Source organism: Eschrichtius robustus, chromosome 12 (genome assembly GCF_028021215.1).
Source record: "Eschrichtius robustus isolate mEscRob2 chromosome 12, mEscRob2.pri, whole genome shotgun sequence".
Lineage (NCBI taxonomy): Eukaryota > Metazoa > Chordata > Mammalia > Artiodactyla > Eschrichtiidae > Eschrichtius > Eschrichtius robustus.
Window position 1 is genome coordinate 12,594,014 of NC_090835.1, and position 19,071 is coordinate 12,613,084.

At 39.4% G+C, this 19,071-nt stretch overlaps 1 long non-coding RNA gene across 1 annotated transcript in view; it reads left to right on the forward strand.

Moving 5' to 3' along the window:
- The first annotated feature begins 1,629 nt into the window (after positions 1–1,629).
- LOC137773826 (uncharacterized) overlaps positions 1,630–19,071 on the forward strand; it is a 49,436-nt gene continuing 31,994 nt past the window's right edge. Inside the window, exon 1 of the long non-coding RNA XR_011075732.1 lies at positions 1,630–1,812. This is a non-coding gene — a long non-coding RNA (uncharacterized lncRNA). The remainder of the gene's footprint in view (positions 1,813–19,071) is intronic.

The following is a 19,071-nucleotide window of genomic DNA, read 5'->3' on the forward strand; positions in this document are numbered from 1 at the left end:
CTCTCTTTTCTTCTTGGTGAGTCTAGCTAAAGTTTTGTCAATATTGTTGATTGTTTCAAAGAAGCCTATCTTAGTTTTATTCATCTTTCTATTGTCATTTTAGTCTCTATTTCATTTATTTTTGCTCTCCTCTTTGTTATTTCCTTCATTCTACTAACCTTGGACTTTTTTAGTTCTTTTTTTTAGTTCATTTAGATGTAAAGTTAGGTTGTTTATTTGAAATTTTATTTGAAATTTATCTCTATGAATGTCCCCCTTAGAACTGATTTTGTTGCATCCCATAAATTTTGCTTTGTTGTATTTCCATTTTCATTTGTCTCAAGGTATTGTTTGATTTCTCTTTTTAGTTCTTCATCAGCTCATTGCTTGTTCGGTAGCATGTTGTTTAATCTCCACGTATTTGTGAATTTTCCAGTTTTTCTTCTCATAGTGATTTCTAGTTTTATACCTTTGTAGTTAGAAAGGATGCTTGGTATGATTTCAGTCCTCTTAAATTTATTAAGCCCTGTTTTGTGGCCTAACATATAGTCCCTTCAGGAGAATGTTCCATGTGCACTTGAGAAGAAAGTGTATTTAGCTGCTTTTGGATGGAATGTTCTGTATATATACATCTGTTAAGTCCATCCAGTCTAACATGTCATTAGACCAGGCTGATGTTTCCTTATTAGTTTTCTGTCTGGATTATCTATCCATTGATGTAAGTGGGATATTAAAGTCCCTTACTATTATTGTGTTGATGTCTGTTTCTCCATTGTGGTCCATTAATTTTTTTTTTTTTTTGTAATTTTATTTATTTATTTATGGCTGCGTTGGGTCTTCGTCTCTGTGCGAGGGCTTTCTCCAGTTGCGGCAAGTGGGGGCCACTCTTCATCGCGGTGCGTGGGCCTCTCACTATCGCAGCCTCTCTTGTTGCAGAGCACAGGCTCCAGACGCGCAGGCTCAGCAATTGTGGCTCACGGGCCCAGTCGCTCCGAGGCACGTGGGATCGTCCCAGACCAGGGCTCAAACCCGTGTCCCCTGCACCGGCAGGCAGACTCCCAACCACTGCGCCACCAGGGAAGCCCCATTAATATTTGTTTTATATATTTAAGTGCTTCTATGTTGGGTGCATAAATATTTACAAACATTATATTCTCTTCTTGGATTGACTCCTTTATCATTATGTAATGACCTTCTTTGTGTCTTAATACAATCTTTGTTTTAAAGTATATTTTGTCTAATGTATAGCTACTTCAGCTTTGTTTTGTTGTTTCCATTTGCACATCTGAGGAACATCTGTTTCCTCCCTTTACTTTCAGTCTGTGTCCTTACATCTGTGGTGAGTCTCTTGCAGGCAGCGTATAGATGTGTCTTGTTCTTATCCATTTGGCCACTCTGTCTTTTGCTTGGAGAATTTAGTCCCTTTTCATTTAAAGTAATTATCGATAGGTATATACTTATTGCCACTTTGTTCATCGTTTTCTGCCTTCCTTTATGATTTGATGACTTCCCTTAGCGGTATGCTTAGACTCTTTCTCATTCATTTTGTCTATCCACTATACGTTTTGCTTTGTGGTTACCAAGAGGCTTACAAATAAAAACATATATTTATAACATTCTCTCTCTCTTTTTTTTTGTGTAGGTCAAAGCTGTTTGGGTAGCAACCATTTTCTATGAGTGAAGCCAAAAGTGAAGTGCCAGCACATGGTGGGTCCTCAGTGAAGGAGTAGGAAATGAACATCTCATGCGTATGGAGGTTATGTACTCCTCAGTGAGAACAAAACTGTCTTCCCAATGTCCAGTTCATTTGATGAAAAATGCAGTTGAAATCAGGTATTATTTACAGCTCATGTTTTTTTATTAAGTGTTATGAGCCTATAAAGTCTTGAGAAGCAGCTGACAGGAAGTAGCTTGTTGAGTTTTGCTGTGTTTTAATGCTCCTGTCCGCATTCTCTTTTAAGTTGAATGCAAGTTAAGTTTGAATGCAATCTAAAGCTGTATATTTTTGCTCCCCCTCATGTTTTATGTTTCTGATGTCACATTTTACATCTTTTTATCTTGTGTACCCCTTAATTAATTATTGTAATTATAATTATTTTTACTATTTTGTTTTTTCTTTATATTAGCTTTATAAGTAATTAATCCACTACCTTTCCCATATATTTACCTTTACCAGTGAGATTTATATTTTCATATGTTCACTTGTTCGTACTTAGCACCCTTAATGTGTCTTATAAGTCTGGTTTAGTGGTAATGAACTTCTTTATCTTTTTCTTGTCTGGAAAAATCTTTATCCCTCCTTCTATTCTGAATGATAACTTTGTAAGGTATAGTTTTCTGGGTTGGAATTTTTTTTTCTTTCACTACTTCAAATGTATCAGGACACTCACTTCTGCCCTGCACATTTTCTGCTAAAAAAATCTGCTCATAGTTTCATGGGAGTGCCCTTGTATGTAACAAGTTGTTTTTCTGTTGCTGCTTTTTGTATTCTATCTATATCTTTACCTTTGAACTTTTAATTATAATGTATCTTGATCTGGGCCTCTTTGAGACTCTCTGGGCTTTCTGGATCTGGATGTCTGTTTTCTTCCCAAGGTTAGGAACGTTTTCAGCCATTATTCATTCAGATAAATTTTTTTAGCCCTTTCTCTCTCTCTTCTCTTCCTCAGACCCCTATAATATGAATGTTAGTCCACTTGATGTGGTCCCGTACATAGTGTAAGTCATTCTTGCAAGGGCAAATTATTCTCCCTTTCCTCTATAGCTTTGCCTTTCTCTTCTTTTAAAAATATTCTCAGTTGCTGATTTTTTTATATGGTGAATTGTTTTACAATAGAACTTATTTCCTGAGATAAACACACTATGATACATAGGGTTAAGAAATTGGTGCCACACTTTTATTTTTTAAATTTTTTTAATAGATCTTTATTAGAGTATAATTTCTTCACAATACTGTGTTAGTTTCTGTTGCACAACAAAGCGAATCAGTCGTATGCATACACATATCCCCATATCCCCTCCCTTTTGAGCCTCCCTTCCATCCTCCAAATGTATTAAAGACTTAAATGTAAGACCAGACGCTATAAAACTTTTAGAGGAAAACATAGGAAAAACACTCTTTGACATAAACCACAGCAAGATCTTTTTGGACCCACCTCCTAGAGTAACAGAAATAAAAACAAAAATAAACAAATGGGACTTAATTAAACTTAAAACTTTTGCACAGCAAAGGAAACCATAAACAAGACAAAAAGACCACCCTCAGAATGGGAGAAAATATTTGCAAATGAAACAACAGACAAAGGGTTAATCTCTAAAATACACAAACAGCTCATGGAGCTCAATATCAAAAAAACAAACAATCCAGTTAAAAAATGGGCGGAAGACCTAAATAGACATTTCACCAAGGAAGACATACAGATGGCCAAGAGGCACATGAAAAGATGCTCAGCATCACTAATTATTAGAGAAATGCAAATCAAAACTGCAGTGAGGTATCACCTCACACTGGTCAGAATGGCCATTATCAAAAAAGCTAGAAACAATAAATGCTGGAAAGTGTGAGGTGAAAAGGGAACCCTCCTACACTGTTGGTGGGAATGTAAATTGATGCAACCACTATGGAAAACAGTATGCAGGTTCCTTAAAAAACTAAAAATAGAACTACCATATGACCCAGCAATCCCACTACTGGGCATATACTCTGAGAAAATCATAATTCAAAAAGAGACCTGTACCACAATGTTCATTGCAGCACTATTTACAATAACCAGGGCATGGAAGCAACCTAAGTATCCATCAACAGATGAATGGTTAAAGAAGATGTGGCACATATATATAATGGAATATTACTCAGCCATAAAAAGAAACGAAGTTGAGTTATTTGTAGTGAGATGGATGGACCTAGAGTCTGTCATACAGAGTGAAGTAAGTCAGAAAGAGAAAAACAAATACCGTATGCTAACGCATATATATGGAATCTAAAAAAAAAAAAAATGGTTCTGATGAACCTAGTCGCAGGGCAGGAATAAAGAGCTGGACATAGAGAATGGACTTAAGGACATGGGGTGGGAGGGTGAAGCTGGGGCGAAGTGAGAGTAGCATCGACATATATACACTACCGAATGTAAAATAGTTGCCTGATGGGAAGCAGCAGCATAGCACAGGGAGATCTGCTTGGTGCTTTGCAATGACCTAGCTGATATAAGCCCCACTCCTAAGTAATTTTCTATAAAAAATTCAAATTATCTTGTGTTAATGAGTCAAAATTAGTGTCACAAATTCAAGAGTGGTAGGCACTCAAGAAATTAACAGATCCAAAAGGCCATTATTTCTCATTTTATAAGTGAGGCAACTGGGCATGTAGATGTTAAGTGTTTGATTATGAAGCCACTTGCTCCATTTGGTGGTTATTAGACAGAGAAGAATGAGTAGAATACTGTACCTAAGTTGAGATATAAATATGCTGGTTAGGTTGGTTTATGAGAGTATACACTAATAATATATACTTTTTAAAGACTTGCAGGCCTTTCCTCTTTTGACTTAGAATAGTGATTCCTAATCAGTGGTGGTTTTGGGTGTGAGGGGTCATTTAGCAATACCTGGATGTTGGGGGTTGTCACAACTAGAGGGGAAAGGGCGGTGTCCTATTGACATCTAGTAGGTAGAAGCCAAGGATTCTGATAAACATTCTACAATGCACAGGACAGTTCCCAACAGAAAAGAATTATCCAGCCATAAATGTCAATAGTGCTGAGCTTGAGAAATCTTGGCCTAGAATGCCAATATAATTCTTTCCGCAAAAATGTTCATATATGAAATAATTTCTCCTATTTGGAGACATTATTCATTTGCCATTGTAGCTGTAAGCTTCCAACTGTCCTGGCCATTAAAAAAATTTCTCCATCTGAAAACCAGTTCTCAGAAAAATGAGTGCTAGTACTTATTGAGTTATTGAGTCCTACTAGGATTCCAGAGACTAGTACTCTTACCTGTTTTGCCATGTGATGTGAAATAAGTTACCTCATCTCTCTGGGGATCTTTGTATCCTAATCTGTAACATGGTGTGAAGATAGAAATAGACAATTCATATGAAAGTAATTGAACTGTGAAGAGCTCTGTAGAAAAATGAGGTGTTGTTGACTATAAGATGGGTTTATATTCAGTATGACCAACTGGTGACCACCTTTCTTTAGTTCTGACCACAAAATCATCTTCATGAAGGGTCTTAGCCTTTCCACTAATTTACACTTTTTTTTTTTGCACTGGATATGAAAGAATAGGTAATTGAATAAAACAAGCTTAAAAAAAAAATCTGCTAAATTTGAAGAATAACCTTCCATCCAGAATATTCCAGAACCACTTCCCTTACCTAAGAGGTGGTGGAAATTTTTATTTTTGCTAGAGAGCTATAATTTCTGTACTGGATGTGTTATGGCCCGAGTTGTGTCCCCCCCCCCCAAAAGTCATATGATGAAGACCTAACCCCTAGTACTTCAGGATGTGACTATATTTGAGATAAGGCATTTGAAGAGGTAATCAAGTTAAAATGAGGTCATTAGAGCTGCCCCGATCCAGTATGACTGGTGTCCTTATAGGAAGAGATTAGGATACAGGTACAGGGGGAAAACCATGTGAAGATGCAGTTTCTTGCCACTACCTGCTAAGCAAGACGAGAACCCTCAGAAGAAACCAACCCTGTTGAAACCTTGATTTCAACTTTCTGGCCTCCCAAATTGTGGGAAAATAAATTTCAGTTGTTTAAACCACCAGTCTGTGGTACTTTGTTATGGCAAAGTACTAAGAAACTAATGTAGATGGGTCGTTCTAAATGTTTCTCTTGGGAAAACCATAGCACATAAAATGCACATCTGGTCTTCTGACTCCAAGATCCTAGAGTATTTTCAGCAAATAAAACTTGGCTCTAGAAAAGGCTTTGTGCTTTCATTACCTGCCACACTAGGGCTTTTCATGGAGAGCAGGGATAAGGGCCAAACCCACATAAACTCAGGTGAAATCAGTTCAAGGGGACTGTTATAAATCCATCACTCTGGGTTCCAGAGGAATTCTTAATCACTCCGTCTCTCTGGCAGCCTTGGAGAGGAAGGGTGTCTGTGGGCAGCATCTGTCACTCCCGTGTGTGCTCAGCCTCAAGGCAGTGTGCCCTGTTTGTTTTTAAGTGTCTAGCTAAGACCAGATGTGTTGGTCTATTGATGATGGCACTGCAAAACGACGTCTCTAGGTCACAAATATTTTTTATCCATCTTGCCCAAGTTAGCAGATGAGACCTGAAAGCATTTTGTTACTCTCCTGGGATAATGGGTAATTTGACCCTGGAGCATCTTGAGAGCAAGATGTTTCTTCCTCTACTTCTGCTTTCCCTTCCAAGATAGTCCTGGAAATTTCTCAAACACGCTCTGTTTTTTGTCCTTGTTTGTGTAAGAATGTGAGTCTAGCACAGGGCTCAGGCTGGGGCTGGGTTGCATGAGTTCAAGCACTGATCTATCATCTCCTGACGTTATGACTTTGGACAATTTATTTAACCTGTGCTTTAATTTCCTTACCTGTGAAAAAGGATAGTCCTATTACCTACCTCCCATGATAGTTGTAAGGATTAAATGAGTTAATGCATGTAAAGCTGTTAGACTAGTACTTGGCACATAGTAAGCATTAAACAAATGTTACCAATGTGGATGAAATACATCAGCTGTTGAATACAAGAGTTCGTTTTTTTCCCCAGTACAATAGAATGAGAACGAAGCTCACAAAATTTTTGCTGTGTAAATGCTGCAACATATCTGCTCCTTTAGGCAGAATGAAAACAGTACTATTGAGGCTTCCGATGTGTCAGGCCCCAGAGTGAACACTTTATGAGCTTCATCTCATTTAAACCTCTCAACAATCCCTTGAGGTCAACACTATGTATCTTTCAGAATAGGGTAGGTTATACTGTAGTAGCAAATAACACCAAAATCTCAATGTCTTAATGGAACAAAGATTTCTTTCTTGTTCACAATATGTTTCCAATGCAGATAGATAAGAATGTTTGCTAATCACTGTTATTCAGGAAGATAGGTTGATGGAGGATGGTGCTGTCACCTCAACACAAATCTTTAGAACCAGCCATGGCAGGGGAGAGAGCCAGGAGAATGGAGTGCTGACTCTTCAGTACTTCTACACCAGAGTGACACGCGCCACTTCTGCTTGAATTAGCCAAAGTCAAATGACCATATATAACATCAAGGGGTAGTATGCCTGAAAGAAGAGGAGAGACAGAAATCTTGATGAGCACACACTGATATTGTTCCTATTTTTTACATAGGATAAGACTTCGAGGGGAAAAGTAACTTGTTCAGTGTCATGTAGTAAGTGGAAAACCATCATTCCAATATTAGACCCTCTGACTCTAAAAGCATTGCTTCTCCTCATTGCACTTATTGCCTGCCTAGGCCAGTGACATTCTTGTTGAAGCCTATTGTGGGTTGAATTGTGTGCACCAAAAAATCTAACCCCCAGGACCTCAGAATGTGATCTGATTTGGAAATAGAGCCTTGGCAGATGTAATCATGTTAAGATGAGGTCATACTCCTTTAGGGTGGGTCCTATTCCAATATGACTGGTATCCTCATAAGAATAGAAAACAGAGACACAGACCAACACACAGGGAGAATAGCACGTGATGATGGAGGCATAGTTAAAAACACCGAGGACTGCCAGCAGCATCGGGAGCTAGGCAGAAGCAAGGACAGATGCTTTCCTGGGGCCTTCAGAGGAGGCTGTTGACAGCTTGATTTTGCACTTCTAGCCTCCAGAATCGTGAAAGAGGAACTTTCTGTTTAAAGCTACTCAGTGCCTGGTACTTTGTTACGGCGGCCCTAGGAAACAAATACAGAGCCCATTCTATAATTGTGTGATTTGGATCTTCATTTTCACATTGTTTGTTTGGCTCATGTGTCCTTTGTAACCAGCCTGGGTTATCTCAGGGGCTGTCTCCAAGAAGCCTTCCAAGTGGGCCCTGTGTCATGTCTCACTCTTTGTGTCTCTAATGTCTCAGATAGTATCTGACACTGAATAGGCATTCAATAAATGCCTATTGAATGAATACAATAGAGGTGTTTATTTTCCTTACTTTGTTTTCCCAGGATATTTATTTCAGACTTGAGAGATACTGAGAGTTTATCAGAGGACAGTTCATACATTGGTTCCCCTTTTGAAACTCTTAAGCACAGGGACCAGCCTTAGCTTCATATACAAAGCCTCTTGTGGTTTGATCCACACTGGCCTCTAAGACTGGATTCTCCAGGAAGCAGACGTCAGATGGAATTTGGGGCTCAAGATCTTTAGTGGAGAGCAATGTCAGTGAAAAAAAAGGAAGGGGAGCAGTATTTAACAAAAGAAGTGAAAGGTCAGTGCAGGCCTCGACAGATCTTCAGCCAGCCTACCTATCAGGGGTGTCTGGAGGAGTCCTGCCAATCAGAGTATCTCCTGTCGTGCCGTGCCGGAGTGACTGGGCCTTTAGACCCTGCAGGCTGCCTCCGGAATAAAACCTCAGACAAAGCACTCTCTGCAGCTGAGGCTGACCCTGGAGTGCTGACAGCTGGAGGCCGGCTGCAGACTGCCCTCCTGCCGCTGAAGAGCAAGTCTTTCCTTAAAAAGCAACCTGAGCGGCCCATCTCCTCATCTCCTACATCCACCTCTCTGGCTTCATCTCACACCACTTCTCCTTTCCCACCGTCACCTTCAAACCACCTCTTTTCTCCCAACCCCCCCACATCAGAGTAACCACTTGCAGATCTTAAAAAACTCCTGTTTTCCACCTCCATGCCTTCACATTACCTTCCCCTCACCCTGGATTGCCACTCCTTCATCTCTCTTCCAGCAAACTCTGTCTTAGTCCCCGACACTCCAGATCCTATCTTTTTAGGAAGGCTTTGCTGACCTCACCTCTTTTTCTTCTTTATACTCCTTAATATTTTGTAACCCCATCATAACTGTGCTTATCACATACCAGCACATCAGCTACTCATTGAACCGTAAACTGTCCCAAAAAAAGGACTTTGAATGCCAACGCCATGGCACTTGCGCCTAGTCTGGTGCCTGGCATATATAGGCAATTAATACATATTAATTGGTGATGGACTGACTGAAACATACAGGATGAAACACAAGTGGCCTTGTGATATCAAGAGAGGGATCATTTGGCTTTACTGTAGTAGAACTCAAACTAAAATGAGGTATTTATTATCCTCTTCCACTTGACTTCAGACCAGCCAGTGCCAGCATCCTGTGAAATCCAGTTTTAACACATCAGCTCCTCACAGACCTGAGAACCCACACAAGAATACTATGAGACGAACAGGGAAGATGTGTAACTTATAGAGGATCAACTTACCCAATGGATGGATAGTGTAAACCAGAGTCTAACTGCAGAGCGGAATGTGCCCAAAGGACTCTTCCCTGGAATAGACTGGCTCTTTAAGCTGCTAAAAGGCTCCAAATGTAGCTGCATATCAAAAGTCAGGGTTTAGAGAGACTTAGTTGGTCTGATAGACATCTTCTGCCTTTGTCTATATAGTGCCAATTTATCCTTTATCTGAAACAGCCCCGGTTCTCCTTTTTCTTTCTTTCTTTCTTTCTTTCTTTCTTTCTTTCTTTCTTTCTTTCTTTCTTTCTTTCTTTCTTTCTTTCTTTCTTTCTTTCTTTCTTTCTTTCTTTCTTCCTTCCTTCCTTCCTCCCTTTCTTTTTATTTCTTTCTTTCTCTTTCTTTCTTTCTTTCTTTCTTTCTTTCTTTCTTTCTTTCTTTCTTTCTTTCTTTCTCCCTTCCTTCCTTCCTTCCTTCCTTCCTTCCTTCCTTCCTTCCTTCCTTCCTTCCTTCCTTTCTTTCTTTCTTTCTTCCTTTCTCTCTCTTTTTCTCTTTCTTTCTTTCATTGAAGTATGGTTGATTTACAATGTCATGTTAGTTTCAGGTGTACAGTAAAGTGATTCAATTACACACACACATATACATACAGATTCTTTTCTCATATAGCTTATTACAAAATATTGAGTATAGTTCCCTGTGCTGTACAGTAAGTCCTTGTTGATTATCTATTTTATTTTTATATATAGTAGTGCGTATATGTTACTCCTCAATTCCTAATTTATCCCTCCTCCCCACCTTTCCCCTTTGGTAACCATAAGTTTGTTTTCTATGTCTGTGAGTCTATTTCTGTTTTGTAAATAAGTTCATGTGTATCATTTTTTTAGATTTCATATATAATTGATATCATATGATATTTGTCTTTCTCTGTCTGACTTATTTCACTTAATATGATAATCGCCAGGTCCATCAATGTTGTGGCAAATGGCATTATTTCGTTCCTTTTTATGGCTGAGTAATATTCCATTGTATATATGTACCACAATCTTCTTTATCCATCCATCAGTGGACATTTGGGTTGTGTCCATGTCTTGGCTATTGTAAATAGTGTTGCAATGAACATCGGGGTGCATGTATATTTTTGAATTACGGTTTTCTCCATATATACGCCCAGTAGTGGGATTGCTGGGTCGTATGGTAGTTCTATTTTTAGTTTTTTAAGGAACCTCCATACCGTTCTCCATAGTGGCTGTATCAATTTACATTCCCACCAACAGGGCAAGAGGGTTCCCTTTTCTCCACACCCTCTCCAGCATCTATTATTTGTAGACTTTTTGATGATAGCCATTCTGACTGGTATGAGATGATATCTCATTGTAGTTTTGATTTGCATTTCTCTAATGATTAGTGACGTTGAGCATTTTTTCATGTGCCTTTTGGCTATCTATATGTCTTCTTTGGAGAAATGTCTATTTAGATCTTCTGCCCATTTTTTGATTGGGTTGTTTGTTTTTTTTGATATTGAGCTGTACAAGTTGTTTGTATATTTGGAGATTAATCCCTTGTCGGTTGCATCATTTGCAAATATTTTCTCCCATTCTGTAGGTTGCCTTTTAGGGAACTATTCTTCTCTCATTTGCAACCAATCCTCAGGAGACTACCAACCAAGGACTCTACCCTCCCCCAAATACAATGAATAGTTTTGCAGAATCTAGTCAAAGCAGTGGGCATCAGTTCTGGGAAGGAGAACTTGTATCCTGCTAGTCGTTAGGAGGATAGAAGGTAAGATGGGGGCTGCTGGAGGTCATCAGGACACCAGGCAAGTAGAGCTGCTTGAGAGGAAGGCAACAGAAAGAACATCAAAGACAAAGGATGGAAAGAGAGAAGTTCTCAATGACATCATTAAGAGCCTTGGGGCTTAGACTTGCTTGAATGTAGCATAATCATCAAATTTTTAATTAGCAAGACAGTAAGTCCCCATTTTTGGTTACAGCCAGTTTGAATCAGGTTCCTGTTCTTGAAGTTGAAAGTTTCCTCATCAGACACAATCTTGTCTTTTCACTTAAATTTTCAGGTGAAGTGAATGGGACTCCAGAGTGAGAATCAGTGTTTGGTCTACTATATCTTTGACTAAGCTCCGTACTTCAGAACGAGAACAAAACAACTATTTTATGTCATTTGCAAAGTGAATTTTGTCCCTGAAAGTGACAAAAAAATATATGAGAGGTTTTTTCTGTCCTCAAGCAATTCACAGTTTAGCTGGGGAGATAGGCTTAGAATACAAAATACGGAAATATGAAAACAGGACAATATAAAGGTTTAAGTCTCAGTAGTCAGGGCAAAAATTCCAACCTCTGGTAATCTTGGCACTTACCCTTTGGTAGGGCTAGCAGCAGACTCATGAGGTTTGTATTTCTACCAACATGGTTGCTAGGCAGCTTCATCTGGAGTGATAAGTGGTGACTCCTTCAGCCTGGTAATTAGGTTTATCCAGCCTGGGGTTTAATGGAAGTTAATAAAGAGGTATATTGGGGTGCCTTGCCTGGCCTTGTCAACAGGAGCACAGTTCCTGGGGGATAGATTGCTCAGAACTTCAGGGTTTTCAGGATTGGACTGAATCATTCATTGCTTATATTGTTTAAGAAACAAATAATAAAAACTTGGAAAACATGGGAAATGGTTTAGATTTTGGAGGATTTTGCAGTACAATCAAGGAACTCTAGGCTTGTTCAATAGATAACATAGCTTTTTACAGCTACCATTTATTGTACATTTACAATATGCTAGACACTGTGCTATGTACCTTACATGGATTATTTCTTTTAATTCTCATAATAACCTTATGAGGTATGCAATTCATCCTCCTTTTGCAGATATGAAAACTGTGGCTCAGAAAGATAAATTCACCTTCCCAAAATTACAGAACTAATGACCATGGGAGTCACGGTCTGAAGTCAGTTTCACAGCCTGAGTCTTAACACTACCTGCCCTGCCTCCCTAGCTAGAGTAAAGATCCGGGGACCCCAGGGACTGGTGAAGAACATCAGTACACAGAGAGAGGTGCTACACAGTAATGGGACCCTGGATTCTGAGAGACCAGCTCAGAATTTGCTTCCGTTATCCCAGAACAAAGTAAAGAAGGTCTGGACTCGTGTGGTTGCAAGAGGAGAGACGAGGAGGGTGACAGTGAGAGATTTTGCCAAGGAACATTGTAGGATTTTGTTACTGGGTGGAGAAAAAAAAAAAAGAAAGAATAGGGAGTCAAAATATATCAGAGTATCAGAGTCCATTTTATATGCAGGTATAAAATATCAGCATCCAAAATAGTAGCTGTCAAGAGATTACTTGTAATGTATTCCGGGAATGCATTTAGTTTTCGTGGTAGAAAGCTGTGTTGAGGAAAAAAAGCTATTCACATACACATTTATTGGAAGCTCATTAGTCTATTTAATGTATTTTAAAATTTTTATAAGACCATTTGCCGCAATTGTGTCTGGGCACATATTCAAGGAGGAGGGAAATCAATGTTGAATTTTACAAATAGATGCCCGTCTCTGCCCTCAGTTTATCATTCCCATTAGGCAAATGACAAGTCAACATTGTGCAGAGTGGAGTTGTTAACAGGCTTGAAGAAAGTCCCTAAAATCGAGTCCATTTTTTTAATATAATTGCTTTATCCTAGTTTTTCTTCAGTTTTATTTTCATAGTGACTCACACTGTGTTTAGTTTCTTAAGGTTCAAGTTGAGATAGATGAATAGGAAGGATAGCAACTGTGTTTTCCCATACCTGTAGGCTGGGGTAAGGATATAGCATGGAAATGTCCATTAAATACCAGAGAAGAAATAGCACTCAGGGCCTGAATGGCAATAAACCAGCTATTAGTGACCACAAAGCCAGATTACAAAGCCTGGTTTAATTTGCTTCGTGGTTCAGAAAGCTGGTCAGCCCAACTCACCATCCTCAGCACGTGACACACTGCGTACTCCTTACAATGCCATCAGCATTTAGTACCAAAAGAAGCGTGTCAGCCTTTCCCTTACCTCCTTCCTTACAGTCACGCCTCTGAGCCATTCCACATTGACCAAGGAGCTTGCTGAAAGTAGTAAAAGGAGCTATGCAGTTCATCCTCCTTTTGCAGATGTGCAAACTGTGGCTCAGAAAGATAAATTCACCTGCCCAAAGTTACAGAACTAATGACCATGGGAGTCAGGGTCTGAAATCAGTTTCACAGCCTGAGTCTTAACACTACCTGTCCTGCCTCCCTAGCTAGAGTAAAGATCCGGGGACCCCAGGGACTGGTGACGAACATCAGTGCACAGAGAGGGGTGCTACACAGTGATGGGACCCTGGATTCTGAGAGACCAGCGCAGAATTTGCTTCCGCTATCCCAGAACAAAGTAAAGAAGGTCTGGACTCGTGTGGTTGCAAGAGGAGAGACGAGGAGGGCGACAGTGAGAGATTTTGCAAGGAACATTGCAGTATTTTACTACTGGGTGGGAAAAAAAAGAAAGAACAGGGAGTCAAAACATATCAGAGTATCAGAGTCCATTTTAAATGCAGGTATAAAATATCAGCATCCAAAATAGTAGCTGTCAAGAGATTATTTGCAATGTATTCCAGGAGGCCAAAAGACTGAGATGGAGTCCTAGCTGTGTGGACTTGGATGCGTCACTTCCCTGTGCTGGGCCTCAGTTACCTCATCTATAAAACGAGCAGATGGGACAGTGTGACTCTGACAGTTCCTTGGAGCTCACGCAATCTGATTGTACTCACATGGAACACTTCTAAGACACATAAAGTAAAAGAACATGGACTTTGGGGGGAAATAATGTAACAAACTTAACTCTTAAAATGAATGAGTATATGGTGACCTGAGTTGATTTTGGGTGATATGCAGATAAACATTTTAAATTTTGAGTCACTCATCTTTCTTAATGTGTATTAGAAAAGGTATGTCTGGCATATCAAACCTGTGATTACCTTATGTTATTGCCTACAATAATAGTAAACTTATTTAAGGTCAAAAGTGAGTTGATTTAAAAGTGTTGTATAAATGATTTGACTGGCCTTTGTCCCTGGTTCCTGGGAAGTAACCTCTTAATCCTTGGAATTGCCAAGTGTGATAGAAGTGTTTCTGTTCTTCATATTGGGCTTTTCCTGAGTTTATACTGCAAGGTAACTCGTGGTGGACCCCTAGATCATTTCAGGATAGAGGCCAGCCATGCTGGAAACACCCACCATGTGATTCAAGGGTTGGGGCTTTGAGCCAAGGGACATCAACCTGACCTCTGGGGAGATTAGAGATTGAGTGTAATCAAGTACTGAAACCGCAAGAAAAATACTGAGCTCTGATTGAGTTTCCTGGTTGGTGATCAACATTAACACGCTGGGTGGGTAATGCATCCTGAGAACATGGAAATTTTGTGTTTGGGACCCTCTCAGATCTCACCCTATGTGTCTCTGCATTTGGCTTGTCCTGACTATATCCTTTATAATGGAACTATAATCATGAATATAGAAATCTCCTGAGTTCTGTGAGTTATTCCAGGAAATTATCCAACCTGAGGAGATAGTGGGAACCCCTGAATTTGTGGGTGGTCTGAGAGTCCTGGAACTTGGTTCTGGTGTCTGAAGTGAGGTTAATCTTGTGGAGAATTGTTCCCTTCACATTTGAACTTTGACCTAACTCTAGGCAGTAAGTGTCAGAATTGCACTGCACAAAGGCAATATTAAGTAAATAGCAGTATTAATTATTTAATACTAAGTTGGTACACAGGTATATAGCCCAAGTCCTATACAAGGTATAAAAATGACCAAAGTTTGAGAAACTCTAGTATCATGTTCTCTGTAGTGAGATTAACTACTGTAAGCCTGTTATATATAGTTTATAATTGATTTCTCACAAAACCCTATGAGGTAGGTAACTACTAATATTCCCAATTTACAGATTAAGAAACTGAGCCCTGGAGGGATTAAATAACTTTCCCAAGGTCCTGTCACAAGCAAGTGGCAGTGTTGTGGTACAGACTCAGGCAGTCTGTCTCTAGAATGCCTTGTTTTTAGCGTGTTCATCATCATACTATTAAAATTTCTACCTTGTGGGATCACTGGGAAGATTAAAGGAAGTATTATACATAAAGTTTATAGAAAAACTCAGTGAATATTAGCTTTTACTGTTCTTGTTGTAATTAGAAATGTGTTTCTGTATTAAGTAATATCAGTCCTTAAAATAAATTAGGGGACTTTTAATTTGATCATACCCTATAACATTGTCTAGAATCAACTGAAAGTCATATGCTTTGTTATATATGAAAAAGAGAAGTTTTATGATTGTAAGATAGAGAAAGTACAAGACTTGCGTCATACACTTTTCTAGGCATGAAGCAATCCCTTTTCCAGTGAAGGAATATCATTAAGTCCAAAGGTAGAGTCAGCATGATAATAGACCTGGCTTTTACACCCTTTTCTTGGTGTTATGTAATTCTTAGTCACATAGTAGAAGACAATGAGAAATTTTTGCTAACACAGCAAAATGTGGGTTTTGAGATTCATTTAAGTGACTACAGTGGCTTAGTTAGTTAGAATGCTCTAGACTGGTAATTTATCTTTATTTGTCAGCTCCCAAGGGTTGAGTTCTTATCAAGGGCAAAAAGTGAGTAGGAAACAAAAATAACTGCTGGTTTCTGACTAGTGATTGTCCTCAGATATGGGGTTGATACATCTAAAACGCTTTTGCTGGAAGAAAACTTAAATCCTCCCTTCATATGTTAAATGTATAACTTGTCAGGAATTGGGAAACATATTAGTAGTTTGCATATTTTCTTTCACATAAACACATGATGATAATAATATTGGCTGGGAATATAATACCTAGATATATTAATTTAAGAAAAAACACAATTTGTTAGAATGAAGGGGCTTTGGCATTATGTAGGAAACATTTTGACATGAGCATTTTTTCTGGCTGTGTCACTCAGTGAGACAGTTATGAGCTTTATGAGAAGTGATTCTGTGAGTTTCCATGAAGGGAAAAAAGCTTTGTCTTTTACCCTAAAGGAACAACAAAGGGAGGGAGATCCTATCTCCTTTGCAAATTTGTGAATTCCCCACAAGAAGGAAACAGTGAAGGACACTGTTTTAGCACAGTTGGGGGAAAATAAACAAATTCATCTCCAGAACTCAAAGGAAAGTGTAAGTGGGTTTCTAACAGCCAGCTCTATCCTGGATGGTCCATTTCCAGTGGACATAAATTACTTGTGTTTTTCTTGCTTTCTATATAGGCCTGATCAGTTGGGCACTTAATGATTCCATTTAGGCAGCTGTAATGCTGATCAGTGTATTAGAAATTCTGTTTTCTCATATGTCCAGGAAGGGGCTACACTATTTTGGTTAGCTAAATATTCTGATTAATAGAAGTTATCATATATGTTATGGCAGTTGGCAGCTGTGGTCCTCATTCATTCACTCACCCACCCAGGAAATGTTTACCTAGTGTTTTCCGTGTACTCGATACCATTTTAGATACTGTGGATATAAGATGCTTGTGAATACGACAGATGAGATCCCTGCTGTTTTGGGATCTCATAGTGGGAGAAGACAACCTGTACATTCATAAATGAATATGATGATTTCAAATAGTGAAAAGTCCCAGGGTCCTGGGATTAGAAAGTGGCTGCGGGAGGGTAGGCCTGATTTAGACTGGGTGGTCAGGGCAGTCTTCTCTGAGGAAGTCTCATTAGAGTTGAGATCGAAAAAAGAAAGAACCAATATTGTAAAGTTCTAGGAGATCTTCAACATGCAGAGAACATCAAATGCAAAGGCCCTGATGTTGAAGCAGGGTAAATGGGTTTAACGAGCAGAAAGAAGGCCAGTGTGAGGTGGAGTGAATGCTGTGAGCAAGGAAAGTAGGGTGGAGCGGTCGAAGTGGTTGGCCGGAGCCAGATAATGCAGAGCCTTGAAGTTTTGAGGTTTAAAAAGCCTCGGATTTTACTTCGTAAGTGATGGGAAACCATTAGAGGGCTAAAGCAGAGAAGTGACGTGATATGATGCATATTTTAAAACATTACTCTAGCAGCTATTTGTACAATGGATTGTTGGAAGAGATCATTGAGAGGACGTGATGGCTAGTTGACGTGCCAGCTGGACTTGTGCGACTGGAGGCTCCTTACCCCTCCCCTGTCCTTGGAATGTATGTCCTGCCTATTATTCCCATAGTAGCAGTTGTTTCAAGGAAGTAGCCTTGAAAGAGTAAGGTGTTGTTGAGATCATCTGGATGGTATGCGTGACTGAACCCAGTTAATTCCTCTATATAAACTTTTAAGATTTCAGCCGGTGGGTGCAGAGATCTGATTGTCTCATGGCCACCCAAGACCAACCTCTTATGCAAGTTCCTTGCTTCTTAAACCTGCCCCCTACCAATCTGGAGTGCTCTGCGTCTTTCTTCAGTTTCTCCCTGCCCTCCGTGTAGGGTTTCAGATTTCAAATTTTACCCAGGGAACTCCCCAGGTTGTGAACCAACATAAATTGTATGGGGTGGGGTGGGGTGGATAAAAGAGTGGACCCATCAGTGCTCCTAAAAGTCAGAGAAAATTGGGAAGAAGAAATGCCGTTACCTAGCAAATGGAACAAACAGAGTCTGAGTCAGGCCTGGCTCTGTCACTCGCTTGCCCTGTAGTCTAGAAAAGTCCCTTCCCTCTCTGAGCCTCAGTCACATTAGTGGAGAGAGAAAAAAATGGTCTTTAATACTAGATTCCCTGCCAAGTGCTCTTGCACACTGACATTATATGGTTGAGTGATCTAGACCTCTCTGAAAGTAGTACAATTTCCAAGACTGAAATCGTAAGCTATAACCAACACCAAACTTGAATGATGGAAACCAACAGGGTGAAATGGATTCCTGGGCTGCCATCAGTTCACATGGTCTGGAGTTTCTCTCTTTCTTTGCATGAGTTCAGCACACATTAACTGACTTTCATTTGGTGGCTCCACATCGTCCTCATTTATGTGGTTATCTTTGGCATTTGCTGCCTCTTAATGCTCCTTGGGTCCAGCATTGCTCCTGGCTGCATCATGGCTGGATAGCTTGTGGACTTGTAGCAAGAGAAAGCATATCTGATATCTTTTCACTTCTGATTGCATTAAGATATACATCATTTTGGTGAGTCTAGGGTGTCAGCTTTGACACTTAAAAGTAGGGAAAGTTGACATGAAGTGAACTGTGCACTTCTCAGTGCTTCTGCAAATCTGTGATTGTTGCAAATCCAGAGCAAACTGAGAGGCTTAAAATTCCTGCCTGACATCATGCCTTCTTCATGTAGACATCAGAGCCTAACTGAACTATAAGATGGTACCGTAAGAGGCATTACACCATTGGACCTATTCTTCCCATCCTCATCCCCACAGAAAGGAGTTTCTTTTTCCCTGAAATTGACATTGTCATGGTTTAATTTCTCTGAAATCCTTCATCAGGATTTATTATTTAATTGTCCGATTTTGACATGCCTATATTATCGTATTAATTTTTTTAATGTAGTGACTTGGAAATAAAACTAAAGAAGTATTAAGGTGTTTTAGAAAAGAGTGTAGATAAACACACCATACTATTTATCAAATATTATTTGAATATTTCTTGAGTAATAGCACCTGATTGTATCTCTAGATTAGACATTTACATACTTATCTCTTCACTTTGTATATTAGTTTCTATTGCTGTGTGACAAATAATCACAAATTT